This window comes from Ranitomeya variabilis, chromosome 8 (assembly GCF_051348905.1).
Source record: "Ranitomeya variabilis isolate aRanVar5 chromosome 8, aRanVar5.hap1, whole genome shotgun sequence".
NCBI classification, from domain to species: domain Eukaryota; kingdom Metazoa; phylum Chordata; class Amphibia; order Anura; family Dendrobatidae; genus Ranitomeya; species Ranitomeya variabilis.
Genome location: NC_135239.1, coordinates 85,250,344 through 85,262,571, shown reverse-complemented (window position 1 = coordinate 85,262,571; position 12,228 = coordinate 85,250,344).

Below are 12,228 nucleotides of genomic sequence, written 5' to 3'. Positions count from 1 at the left end.
CCAATCAAGAATAGCTCGGACCTTGACTGGGTCCATCTCCACAGCAGAAGGGGAAAAAATGAACCCCAAAAAGGGAACCTTCTGTACACCAAAGAGACACTTTGAGCCCTTGACAAACAAAGAATTTTCACGCAAAATTTTAAAGACCAACCTGACCTGCTCCACATGCGAATCCCAATTATCAGAAAAAACCAAAATATCATCCAGATAAACAATCAAAAATTTATCCAGATACTTCCGGAAAATGTCATGCATAAAGGACTGAAAAACTGAAGGCGCATTGGAGAGCCCAAAAGGCATCACCAAGTACTCAAAATGACCTTCGGGCGTATTGAATGCGGTTTTCCATTCATCACCTTGCTTAATGCGCACAAGGTTGTACGCACCACGAAGGTCTATCTTGGTGAACCACTTGGCACCCTTAATCCGGGCAAACAAGTCAGACAACAGCGGTAAAGGATACTGAAATTTGACAGTGATCTTATTTAAAAGCCGATAATCAATACAAGGTCTCAAAGATCCGTCCTTTTTTGCCACAAAAAAGAATCCCGCACCAAGAGGGGAAGAAGACGGACGAATATGTCCTTTCTCCAGAGACTCCTTGATATATGAACGCATAGCGGTATGTTCAGGTACCGACAGATTAAACAGTCTTCCCTTAGGAAATTTACTGCCTGGGATCAAATCTATAGCACAGTCACAGTCCCTATGAGGAGGCAGTGCACTGGACTCAGACTCACTGAAGACATCCTGATAATCAGACAAATACTCCGGAACTTCCGAAGGCATAGAAGAAGCAATAGACACAGGCAGGGAATCCTCATGAATACCATGACAGCCCCAACTTGAGACTGACATAGCCTTCCAGTCCAGGACTGGATTATGGGTCTGTAACCATGGCAGCCCTAAAACAACCAAATCATGCATTTTATGTAAAACCAGGAAACGTATCACCTCGCGGTGTTCAGGAGTCATGCACATGGTAACCTGTGTCCAATACTGCGGTTTATTTGCTGCCAATGGTGTAGCATCAATACCCCTAAGAGGAATAGGATTTTCTAATGGTTCAAGAGTAAACCCACAGCGCTTAGCAAATGAGAGATCCATGAGACTCAGGGCAGCACCTGAATCTACAAACGCCATGACAGGATAAGATGACAGTGAGCAAATCAAAGTTACAGACAGAATAAATTTAGGTTGCAAATTACCAACGGTGACAGGACTAACAACCTTAGCTATACGTTTAGAGCATGCTGAGATAACATGTGTAGAATCACCACAGTAGTAGCACAAGCCATTCCGGCGTCTATGAATTTTCCGCTCATTTCTAGTCAGGATTCTATCACATTGCATTAAATCAGGTGTCTGTTCAGACAACACCATGAGGGAATTTGCGGTTTTTCTATCACATTGCACCGAAATAGGTGTCTGTTCAGACAACACCATGAGGGAATTTGCGGTTTTGCGCTCCCGCAACCGCCGGTCAATTTGAATAGCCAGTGCCATAGTATCATTCAGACCTGTGGGAATGGGAAAACCCACCATAACATTCTTAATGGCTTCAGAAAGGCCATTTCTAAAATTAGCGGCCAGTGCACACTCGTTCCAATGTGTCAGCACGGACCATTTCCGAAATTTTTGGCAATACACTTCAGCCTCGTCCTGCCCCTGAGACATAGCCAGCAAGGCCTTTTCTGCCTGAATCTCAAGATTGGGTTCCTCATAAAGTAAACCGAGCGCCAGAAAAAACGCATCAAGATCAGCCAATGCCGGATCTCCTGGTGCCAGCGAAAAAGCCCAATCCTGAGGGTCGCCCCGTAAGAACGAAATAACAATTTTTACTTGCTGAGCAGAATCTCCAGATGAACAGGGTCTCAGGGACAAAAACAATTTACAATTATTCACGAAATTCCTAAACTTAAACCTGTCTCCGGAAAACAGTTCAGGAATCGGTATTTTAGGTTCTGACATAGGATTTCTGATAACATAGTCTTGTATGCCCTGCACACGAGTAGCCAGCTGGTCCACACTTGTAATCAAGGTCTGGACATTCATGTCTGCAGCAAGCATAGCCACTCTGAGGTAAAGGGGAAGAAGAAAAAAAAAAAAAAAAAAAAAACTCAGAATCTTCTTTCTTATAATCCCTCTTCTGCAATGCATTAAACATTTAATACTGGCCTGGCAAACTGTTATGACCCCAATGGCGAGGGTCTCAGAGGAACGTGGAAGTCTGCAGAATACAAAAATCCAGCTCATAGGGCAGTGGTAACTGGGTTGACCATATATCTACTCCTAACGCCAACACTAGAAGTAGCCGGGGATCATTCCTACGTTGATTCTAGATGACACGCGCCAGCCGGAGAATCTAGCTACCCCTAGTAGAGGAAAACAAAGACCTTTCTTGCCTCCAGAGAAGGGGACCCCAAAGCTGGATAGAAGCCCCCCACAAATAATGACGGTGAGGTAAGAGGAAATGACAAACACAGAAATGAACCAGGTTTAGCACAGAGAGGCCCGCTTACTGATAGCAGAATAAAGAAAGGTAACTTATATGGTCAACAAAAACCCTATCAAAATCCACACTGGAAATTCAAGAACCCCCGAACCGTCTAACGGTCCGGGGGGAGAACACCAGCCCCCTAGAGCTTCCAGTAAAGGTCAGGATGTAGATTTGGAACAAGCTGGACAAAAATACAAAACCAAAACAAATAGCAAAAAGCAAAAGGCAGACTTAGCTGATATAACTGGAACCAGGATCAGTAGACAAGAGCACAGCAGACTAGCTCTGATAACTACGTTGCCAGGCATTGAACTGAAGGTCCAGGGAGCTTATATAGCAACACCCCTAACTAACGACCCAGGTGCGGATAAAAGGAATGACAGAAAAACCAGAGTCAAAAAAACTAGTAACCACTAGAGGGAGCAAAAAGCAAATTCACAACACTTTCCCCCATCTCACGCGACCCCCCCAGCGAACCTATCCATTACAGTATATGGCTGCCCACTCTCCCCAGTCCCACAAGCTCGCTGCCTCGAGGTAATCCTTGACGCTGATCTCTCCTTCAAACCACATATCCAAGCCTTTTCCACTTCCTGCCGACTTCAACTCAAAAATATTTCACGAATCCTCAACCAAGAATCTGCAAAAACCCTAGTCCATGCCCTCATCATCTCTCGCCTTGACTACTGCAACCTCTTGCTCTGTGGCCTCCCCTCTAACACTCTCGCACCCCTCCAATCTATTCTAAACTCTGCTGCCCGACTGTCATGAATCCCAATGGCTAGGGATAGCAAGGGACAAGCAAAGTAATACAAAATATCGGACGAGCTCTAGGGTGATGGAACCTGGGCTGACCGCTGCCCTACGCCTGACAAACGCAACTAGAGATAGCCAGGGAGCGTGCCTACGTTGGTTCTAGACGCCACGCACCAGCCTAAGAGCTAACTAGTACTGCAGAGAAAATAAAGACCTCACTTGCCTCCAGAGGAATGAACCCCAAAAGGTATAGTTGCCCCCCACATGTATTGACGGTGAAATGAGAGGAAGGCACACACATAAAGATGATATATATAGGTTCAGCAAATTGAGGCCCGCTGTAAACTAGAAAGCAGAACGATACAAAAGGGGTCTGAGCGGTCAGCAAAAAACCCTAATCAAAAAAACCATCCTGAGATTACAAGAACCCATGTGCCAACTCATGGCACATGGGGAGAACCTCAGTCCACTAGAGCTACCAGCTAGCATAGAGACATAATAAGCAAGCTGGACAAAAAAAAAACCAACAACTGAAAATCAGCACTTAGCTTATCCTGAAAGATCTGGGAGCAGGTAGGCAGGAACCAAACAGAGCACATCTGAATACATTGATAGCCGGCAAGGGAATGACAGAAAGGCCAGGTAAAATAGGAACCACCCAGCCTCTGATGGACAGGTGGAAACCAAAGGCCGCAACCCACCAAAGTCACCCAGTACCAGCAGTAACCACCAGAGGGAGCCCCCAAACAGAATCCACAACAGTACCCCCCCCTTGAGGAGGGGTCACCGAACCCTCACGAGAACCCCCAGGGCGATCAGGGTGAGCTCTATGGAAGGCGCGGACCAAATCAGTCGCATGAACATCGGAGGCGACCACCCAGGAATTATCCTCCTGACCATAACCCTTCCACTTAACCAAATACTGGAGTTTGCGTCTGGAAACACGAGAATCCAAGATCTTCTCAACAACATACTCCAATTCTCCCTCCACCAGCACCGGAGCAGGAGGCTCAACCGAAGGAACAACGGGCACCTCATACCTCCGCAACAACGACCGATGGAACACATTATGAATAGCAAACGATGCTGGGAGATCCAAACGAAAAGATACAGGGTTAAGAATCTCCGAGATCCTATAAGGACCAATGAACCGAGGCTTGAACTTAGGAGAAGAGACCTTCATAGGGACAAAACGAGAAGACAACCACACCAAATCCCCAACAAGAAGTCGGGGACCCACGCGGCGACGGCGATTAGCAAACTGCTGAGTCTTCTCCTGAGATAACTTCAAATTGTCCACCACCTGATTCCAAATCTGATGTAGCCTGTCCACCACCACGTCCACTCCAGGACAATCCGAAGACTCCACCTGACCAGAGGAAAAACGAGGATGAAACCCCGAATTACAAAAAAAAGGAGAGACCAACGTGGCAGAACTAGCCCGATTATTAAGAGCAAATTCGGCCAGTGGCAAAAAAGCAACCCAGTCATCTTGATCAGCAGAAACGAAAAACCTCAAATAAGTTTCCAAGGTCTGATTAGTTCGCTCCGTCTGGCCATTCGTCTGAGGATGGAATGCAGACGAGAAAGACAAATCAATGCCCATCTTGGCACAAAACGTCCGCCAAAATCTAGACACAAACTGGGATCCCCTGTCAGAAACGATATTCTCCGGAATCCCATGCAAACGAACCACGTTCTGAAAAAATAAAGGGACCAACTCAGAGGAGGAAGGCAACTTAGGCAAGGGCACCAAATGAACCATCTTAGAAAAGCGGTCACACACAACCCAGATAACGGACATTTTCTGTGAAACCGGGAGATCAGAAATAAAATCCATGGAAATGTGCATCCAAGGCCTCTTCGGGATGGGCAAGGATAACAACAACCCACTGGCCCGAGAACAGCAAGGCTTAGCTCGAGCACACACTTCACAAGACTGCACAAAGGTACGCACATCCCTAGACAAGGAAGGCCACCAAAAAGACCTGGCCACCAAGTCTCTAGTACCAAATATTCCAGGATGACCAGCCAACACAGAAGAATGGACCTCGGAGATGACTCTACTGGTCCAATCATCCGGAACAAACAGTCTTTCTGGCGGACAACGATCCGGTTTATCCACCTGAAACTCCTGCAATGCACGTCGCAAGTCTGGGGATACGGCGGACAATATTACCCCATCCCTAAGGATACCAGTAGGCCCAGAGTCTCCAGGAGAGTCAGGCACAAAACTCCTGGAAAGAGCATCTGCCTTCACATTCTTAGAACCTGGCAGGTATGAAACCACGAAATTGAAACGAGAAAAAAACAACGACCAACGAGCCTGTCTAGGATTCAAACGCCTGGCAGACTCAAGGTAAATGAGATTCTTGTGATCAGTCAAGACCACCACACGATGTTTAGCACCCTCAAGCCAATGACGCCACTCCTCAAATGCCCACTTCATGGCCAAAAGCTCCCGATTACCCACATCATAATTGCGCTCGGCGGGCGAGAATTTTATAGAGAAGAATGCACATGGCTTCATCACCGAGCCATTAGAACTTCTCTGTGACAAAACCGCCCCCGCTCCAATCTCGGAAGCATCAACCTCAACCTGAAAAGGAAGTGAAACATCTGGTTGACACAACACAGGAGCAGAAGAAAACCGGCGCTTAAGTTCCCGAAAGGCCTCCACGGCCACAGGAGACCAATCAGCAACATCAGCACCCTTTTTAGTCAAATCAGTCAAAGGTTTAACAATACTGGAAAAATTAGCAATGAACCGACGATAAAAATTAGCAAACCCCAAGAACTTCTGAAGGCTCTTAACAGATGTAGGCTGTGTCCAGTCACAAATCGCCTGAACCTTGACGGGATCCATCTCAATAGTAGAAGGAGAAAAAATGTACCCCAAAAAAGAAATCTTCTGGACTCCGAAGAGACACTTTGAGCCCTTCACAAACAGAGAATTGGCCCGCAGAACCTGAAACACCTTCCTGACCTGTAAAACATGAGACTCCCAGTCATCAGAAAACACCAAAATATCATCCAAATACACAATCATAAACTTATCCAGATATTCACGGAAAATATTGTGCATAAAGGACTGAAAGACTGACGGAGCATTGGAGAGTCCAAAAGGCATTACCAAATACTCAAAATGGCCCTCAGGCATATTAAATGCGGTTTTCCACTCGTCACCCTGTTTTATCCGCACCAGATTATACGCACCGCGAAGATCTAACTTAGTGAACCACCTAGCCCCCTTAATGCGAGCAAACAAATCAGTCAATAATGGCAGTGGATACTGATATTTGACTGTAATCTTATTCAGAAGGCGATAATCTATACAAGGCCTCAGGGAACCATCTTTTTTGGCCAGGAAAAAAAAACCTGCTCCCAGAGGGGACGAAGATGGACGAATATGTCCCTTTTCCAAGGACTCCTTAATATAATTCCGCATAGCAGTATGCTCTGGCAGTGACAGATTAAATAAACGACCCTTAGGGAACTTACTGCCAGGAATCAATTCTATAGCACAGTCACACTCTCTATGAGGAGGGAGCGAATTGAGCTTAGGCTCCTCAAAAACATCCCTATAGTCAGACAAAAACGCAGGGATCTCAGAAGGAGTAGATGAAGCGATTGAAATCGGAGGTACATCATCATGAACCCCCTGACATCCCCAGCTTAACACAGACATTGTTTTCCAGTCCAGGACAGGATTATGAGTTTGTAACCATGGCAGACCAAGCACTAGTACATCATGTAAATTATACAGTACAAGGAAGCGAATCACCTCCTGATGAACGGGAGTCATGCGCATGGTCACTTGTGTCCAATACTGCGGCTTATTCATAGCCAATGGTGTAGAGTCAATTCCCTTCAGAGGGATAGGAACTTCCAGAGGCTCCAGACTAAAACCGCAGCGTTTAGCAAATGACCAATCCATAAGACTCAGGGCAGCGCCTGAATCCACATAGGCATCGACGGAAATGGAAGACAGTGAAAAAATCAGAGTCACAGACAAAATGAACTTAGGCTGCAGCGTACCAATGGCAAAAGATTTATCAACCCTTTTTGTGCGTTTAGAGCATGCTGATATAACATGAGCTGAATCACCACAATAAAAACACAATCCATTTTTCCGCCTATAATTTTGCCGTTCACTTCTGGACTGAATTCTATCACATTGCATAGTCTCAGGTGCCTGTTCAGAAGACACCGCCAAGTGGTGCACGGGTTTGCGCTCCCGTAAACGCCGATCAATCTGAATGGCCATAGCCATCGACTCATTCAGACCTGTAGGCGTAGGGAACCCCACCATAATATCCTTAATGGCCTCGGAAAGACCATTTCTGAAGTTTGCAGCCAGGGCGCACTCATTCCACTGAGTAAGCACCGACCATTTCCGAAATTTTTGACAATATATTTCCGCTTCATCATGCCCCTGAGAGAGGGCTAATAAAGCCTTTTCAGCCTAAATCTCCAGGTTGGGTTCCTCATAGAGCAATCCCAATGCCAGAAAAAACGCATCCACATTGAGCAATGCAGGATCCCCTGGTGCCAATGCAAATGCCCAATTCTGAGGGTCGCCCCGCAGGAAAGATATTACAATCTTAACCTGTTGAGCAGGGTCTCCAGAGGAGCGAGATTTTAAAGAAAGAAACAATTTACAATTGTTCCTGAAATTCAGGAAGGTAGATCTATCTCCAGAAAAGAACTCTGGAATAGGAATTCTAGGTTCAGACATGGAAGTGTGAACAACAAAATCCTGTATGTTTTGAACTTTTGCCGCGAGATTACTCAGGCTGGAAGCCAAACTCTGGACATCCATGTTAAACAGCTAATATCAGAGCCATTCAAGGGTTAAGAGGAGGTAAGAAGCAGCTAGACAGCAATTAAGGGCTAGGCAGCAAAACTCTGAAGGAAAAAAAAAAAAATTTCCCTTAAACACTTCTTTATCTCCTGCTTCAGCCCAAACAATTAACACTTTGTGGGCCGGCTATACTGTCATGAATCCCAATGGCTAGGGATAGCAAGGGACAAGCAAAGTAATACAAAATATCGGACGAGCTCTAGGGTGATGGAACCTGGGCTGACCGCTGCCCTACGCCTGACAAACGCAACTAGAGATAGCCAGGGAGCGTGCCTACGTTGGTTCTAGACGCCACGCACCAGCCTAAGAGCTAACTAGTACTGCAGAGAAAATAAAGACCTCACTTGCCTCCAGAGGAATGAACCCCAAAAGGTATAGTTGCCCCCCACATGTATTGACGGTGAAATGAGAGGAAGGCACACACATAGAGATGATATATATAGGTTCAGCAAATTGAGGCCCGCTGTAAACTAGAAAGCAGAACGATACAAAAGGGGTCTGAGCGGTCAGCAAAAAACCCTAATCAAAAAAACCATCCTGAGATTACAAGAACCCATGTGCCAACTCATGGCACATGGGGAGAACCTCAGTCCACTAGAGCTACCAGCTAGCATAGAGACATAATAAGCAAGCTGGACAAAAAAACCAACAACTGAAAATCAGCACTTAGCTTATCCTAAAAGATCTGGGAGCAGGTAGGCAGGAACCAAACAGAGCACATCTGAATACATTGATAGCCGGCAAGGGAATGACAGAAAGGCCAGGTAAAATAGGAACCACCCAGCCTCTGATGGACAGGTGGAAACCAAAGGCTGCAACCCACCAAAGTCACCCAGTACCAGCAGTAACCACCAGAGGGAGCCCACAAACAGAATCCACAACACCCGACTAATCACATATGGTTTCACATTCACTGTATGTGTCACACGCACATTTCTAGTTTACAATTGGATAGTAATGCGGTTCCATGTATGTTCTGACCACTGTGAATGGTGCTTTTTAGTGTCAGCTATTTCCACAGTGGTATTATTATAAATTATAGACATCTCTTACAATATTACAATATGGCCGTACCTATGGTCTACAGTTTAATGGCCGCTTTGGGTGCGCAGGCGCAGTGTGCGCCCGGTTTTCTCCATTTCTCCTGTGGTTATCTATGCCCGTCATGTGCGCATGTTAGATGACGTCACGCGGCGGACTTCCGCCCTAATGCACGCATGGCGGTGACGGTCACAGGTGCTGTGGAGCCCGGACTCACATGCGCAGGCGCCGGATTCCAGCGGTAGTTCCGGTTCCCGGACTATTTAAAAGGTATTTGAACAGCTGAGTGTTAACCCCTTTTGAAAAAGCTTGGCGGCGAAACGTGCGTCAAGGGGCTCCTGGTGCATAGTGGGTGAGCTGTCCGGCCACACTATGGGTGAGCATGTATAGGCTATTTATTTGCTAGGTATGTTCCTTATGGGGTATTGTCTTTGACACCTGGATTTTTTGGAACTGCTCTGTAATGATAGGATATTATAGTAGCCGCATTGCTAGCAGCATACTCACCCCCGGATACATGTAGTGTCTCCCATTTACACGAGTATACCTAGAGTTTCTCTCTACTTACTTCCTGTTTCGGTGCATTGTTTTAATTGATCATATTTTCTTGCTATGTATTTTTGTTCTAATTAAGTTGTCTTTTCTACTATGATCTTTGGGATTTTTTCACTCCGTTTCCTTGCCGTAATACATGATTGTTGGAGTTGTCCTGGTGATCCAGTGTATCTGGATATTGATTTTGGGGGAGCTGTATTGTATTGCTCTCGGCCACATATTACATTTATGCTTCATGATTTTTTGTTTAAGTGCCCGACTAATCCACCTGTCCCCCCGCTATTCCCCGGCCTCTCCCCTCTGTCAATCCCTTCACTGGCTCCCCATTGCCCAAAGACTCCACTACAAAACCCTAACTATGACGTACAAAGCCATCCCCAACCTGTCTCCTCCATACATCTGTGACCTCGTCTCCCGGTACTTACCTACACGCAACCTCCGATCCTCACAAGATCTCCTTCTCTACTCCCCTCTTATCTCCTCTTCCCACAATCGTATACAAGATTTCTCTCGCGTATCACCCCTACTCTGGAACCCTCTACCACAACACATCAGACTCTCGCCTACCATCGAAACCTTCAAAAAGAGCCTGAAGACCCACCTCTTCCGACAAGCCTACAACCTGCAGTAACCACCGATCAACCAAACCGCTTCATGACCAGCTCTATTCTCACCTACTGTATTCTCACCCATCCCTTGTAGATTGTGAGCCTTCGCGGGCAGGGTCCTCTCTACTCCTTTACCAGTTATGATTTGTATTGTTTAAGATTATTGTACTTGTTTTTATTATGTATACCCCTCCTCCCATGTATAGCGCCATGGAATAAATGGCTCTATAACATTAAATAATAATAATAATAATAATAATAATAATAATAGGTTTAGCTATGTTCTATTTCAAAAGTTATTTTGTTAGGATCATGATGCCTGGTAAAAACAAACGTATGAAAAAAGCGTTTTTTGGCCTTGCAATTAACACTAAGAAGTGTGTGATCATTATCATCCATGGTGTCGTCCAAAAATTTCATGTCTTGCCACCATGACCAGTTTTCATAACCATTTCTACAAACATAGCCTGCATGACTTGGAGTGTGTAGAACAACACAAACATTCCCACTATTAACAATGACTAGCAGCCACATGTAAGGCCTTGCCTTGGGGAACCAATTTTGTGTGGTGTTAATAATGAAGTGCAAACCTTGGATTCAGCACAGACACAAACAGTGGTGTGGCCAACACAAAATGTGAAACCAAAACACACAAGGGGGTACTATGTTTGAATATTTTGTGTATGGCAGATTAATAATAGCAGGCAGCGCATGATGATCCTTACATGTCAAATAATTTAAATTTATTAAATTAAAAATGTACAAATGTCATATGCATGCACTTGCCAGACAAGTACCCCTTGACTTAGCAATATCTATGCACTGCTTTTTTTATTAAATTTTTTTTTACAAAGGTTGTAAAGACATAAAGCTACAGAACAGCACTAAAATGCTGCCACAGACACACAATGCATGTTTTTTGCATTTAGAACAAGCATTGTTAATTAGTAATTAGGCTTCTATTGAGCGGGATCATACTATAATAATAATAATAATAATGTAAAGTATATTTGATAATGTGATTCGGCCTACAAAGGCTAAATACTGTATTTTTCGGACTATAAGATGCACATTTTTTCCTCCCAAAATGAGGAGGAAAATGGGGGCGCATCTAACAGTCCAGATATATCGGCTCTGGTTGTGGTGGGGGAGGTGGGGGAGTGGTTTCGGTGGAGCATCGGGTCACAGGAGGCTGGACCGGCGGCTCCAGCTAACTCCTGTGCCCGCTGCTAAAGATAAATAAATATGCACTGCATTCCACACCCATGGTCATGGAGGGCAATGCATATTCATTTTTCTGACATCCCTGGTATAAATGGCCCCATCCTGATCCTGGTATCCATGGCCCCTTCAGGAAAAAAAAAACATTACTCACCTACACGGCACTCCCTCACAGCATCCTGCTCCGGTGCCAGCAGCTGCTTAATGCTTGTATGCAGCGCATGGCAGGGACGTCATGTGCTGCTCACAAGCAGAGGGAGCACAGCTGCCAGAATACTTGTTAAGCATCGGCACACGTGACCGCCGGCAGCGGCAGGAAGCAGGCAGCTGACAGTGCGCACTACTGAAGAGGAATGGATACTCACCACGATCTCTGATGAACGGTCCCAGTGAGTGTTCCGGCAGCTGTGCTCGCTCTGCTTGTAAGCAGCACATGACGTTCCTGCCATGTGCTGCTTACAATCATTAAGCAGTTGTTGGTGCCGGAGCAAAACGCTGTGAGGGAGCACCGTGTAGGTGAGTGCAATATTTTTGTTTTTTTATCTTTCCTGATGGGGCCATGGATACAAGGAGCATGATGGGGCCAATTATAAAAGAAAAAGGATGGGACCAATCAAACCAGGAACAGGATGGGGCCAATAATAAAAGAAAAAGGATGGGTCAATCATACCAGGAATGGGATG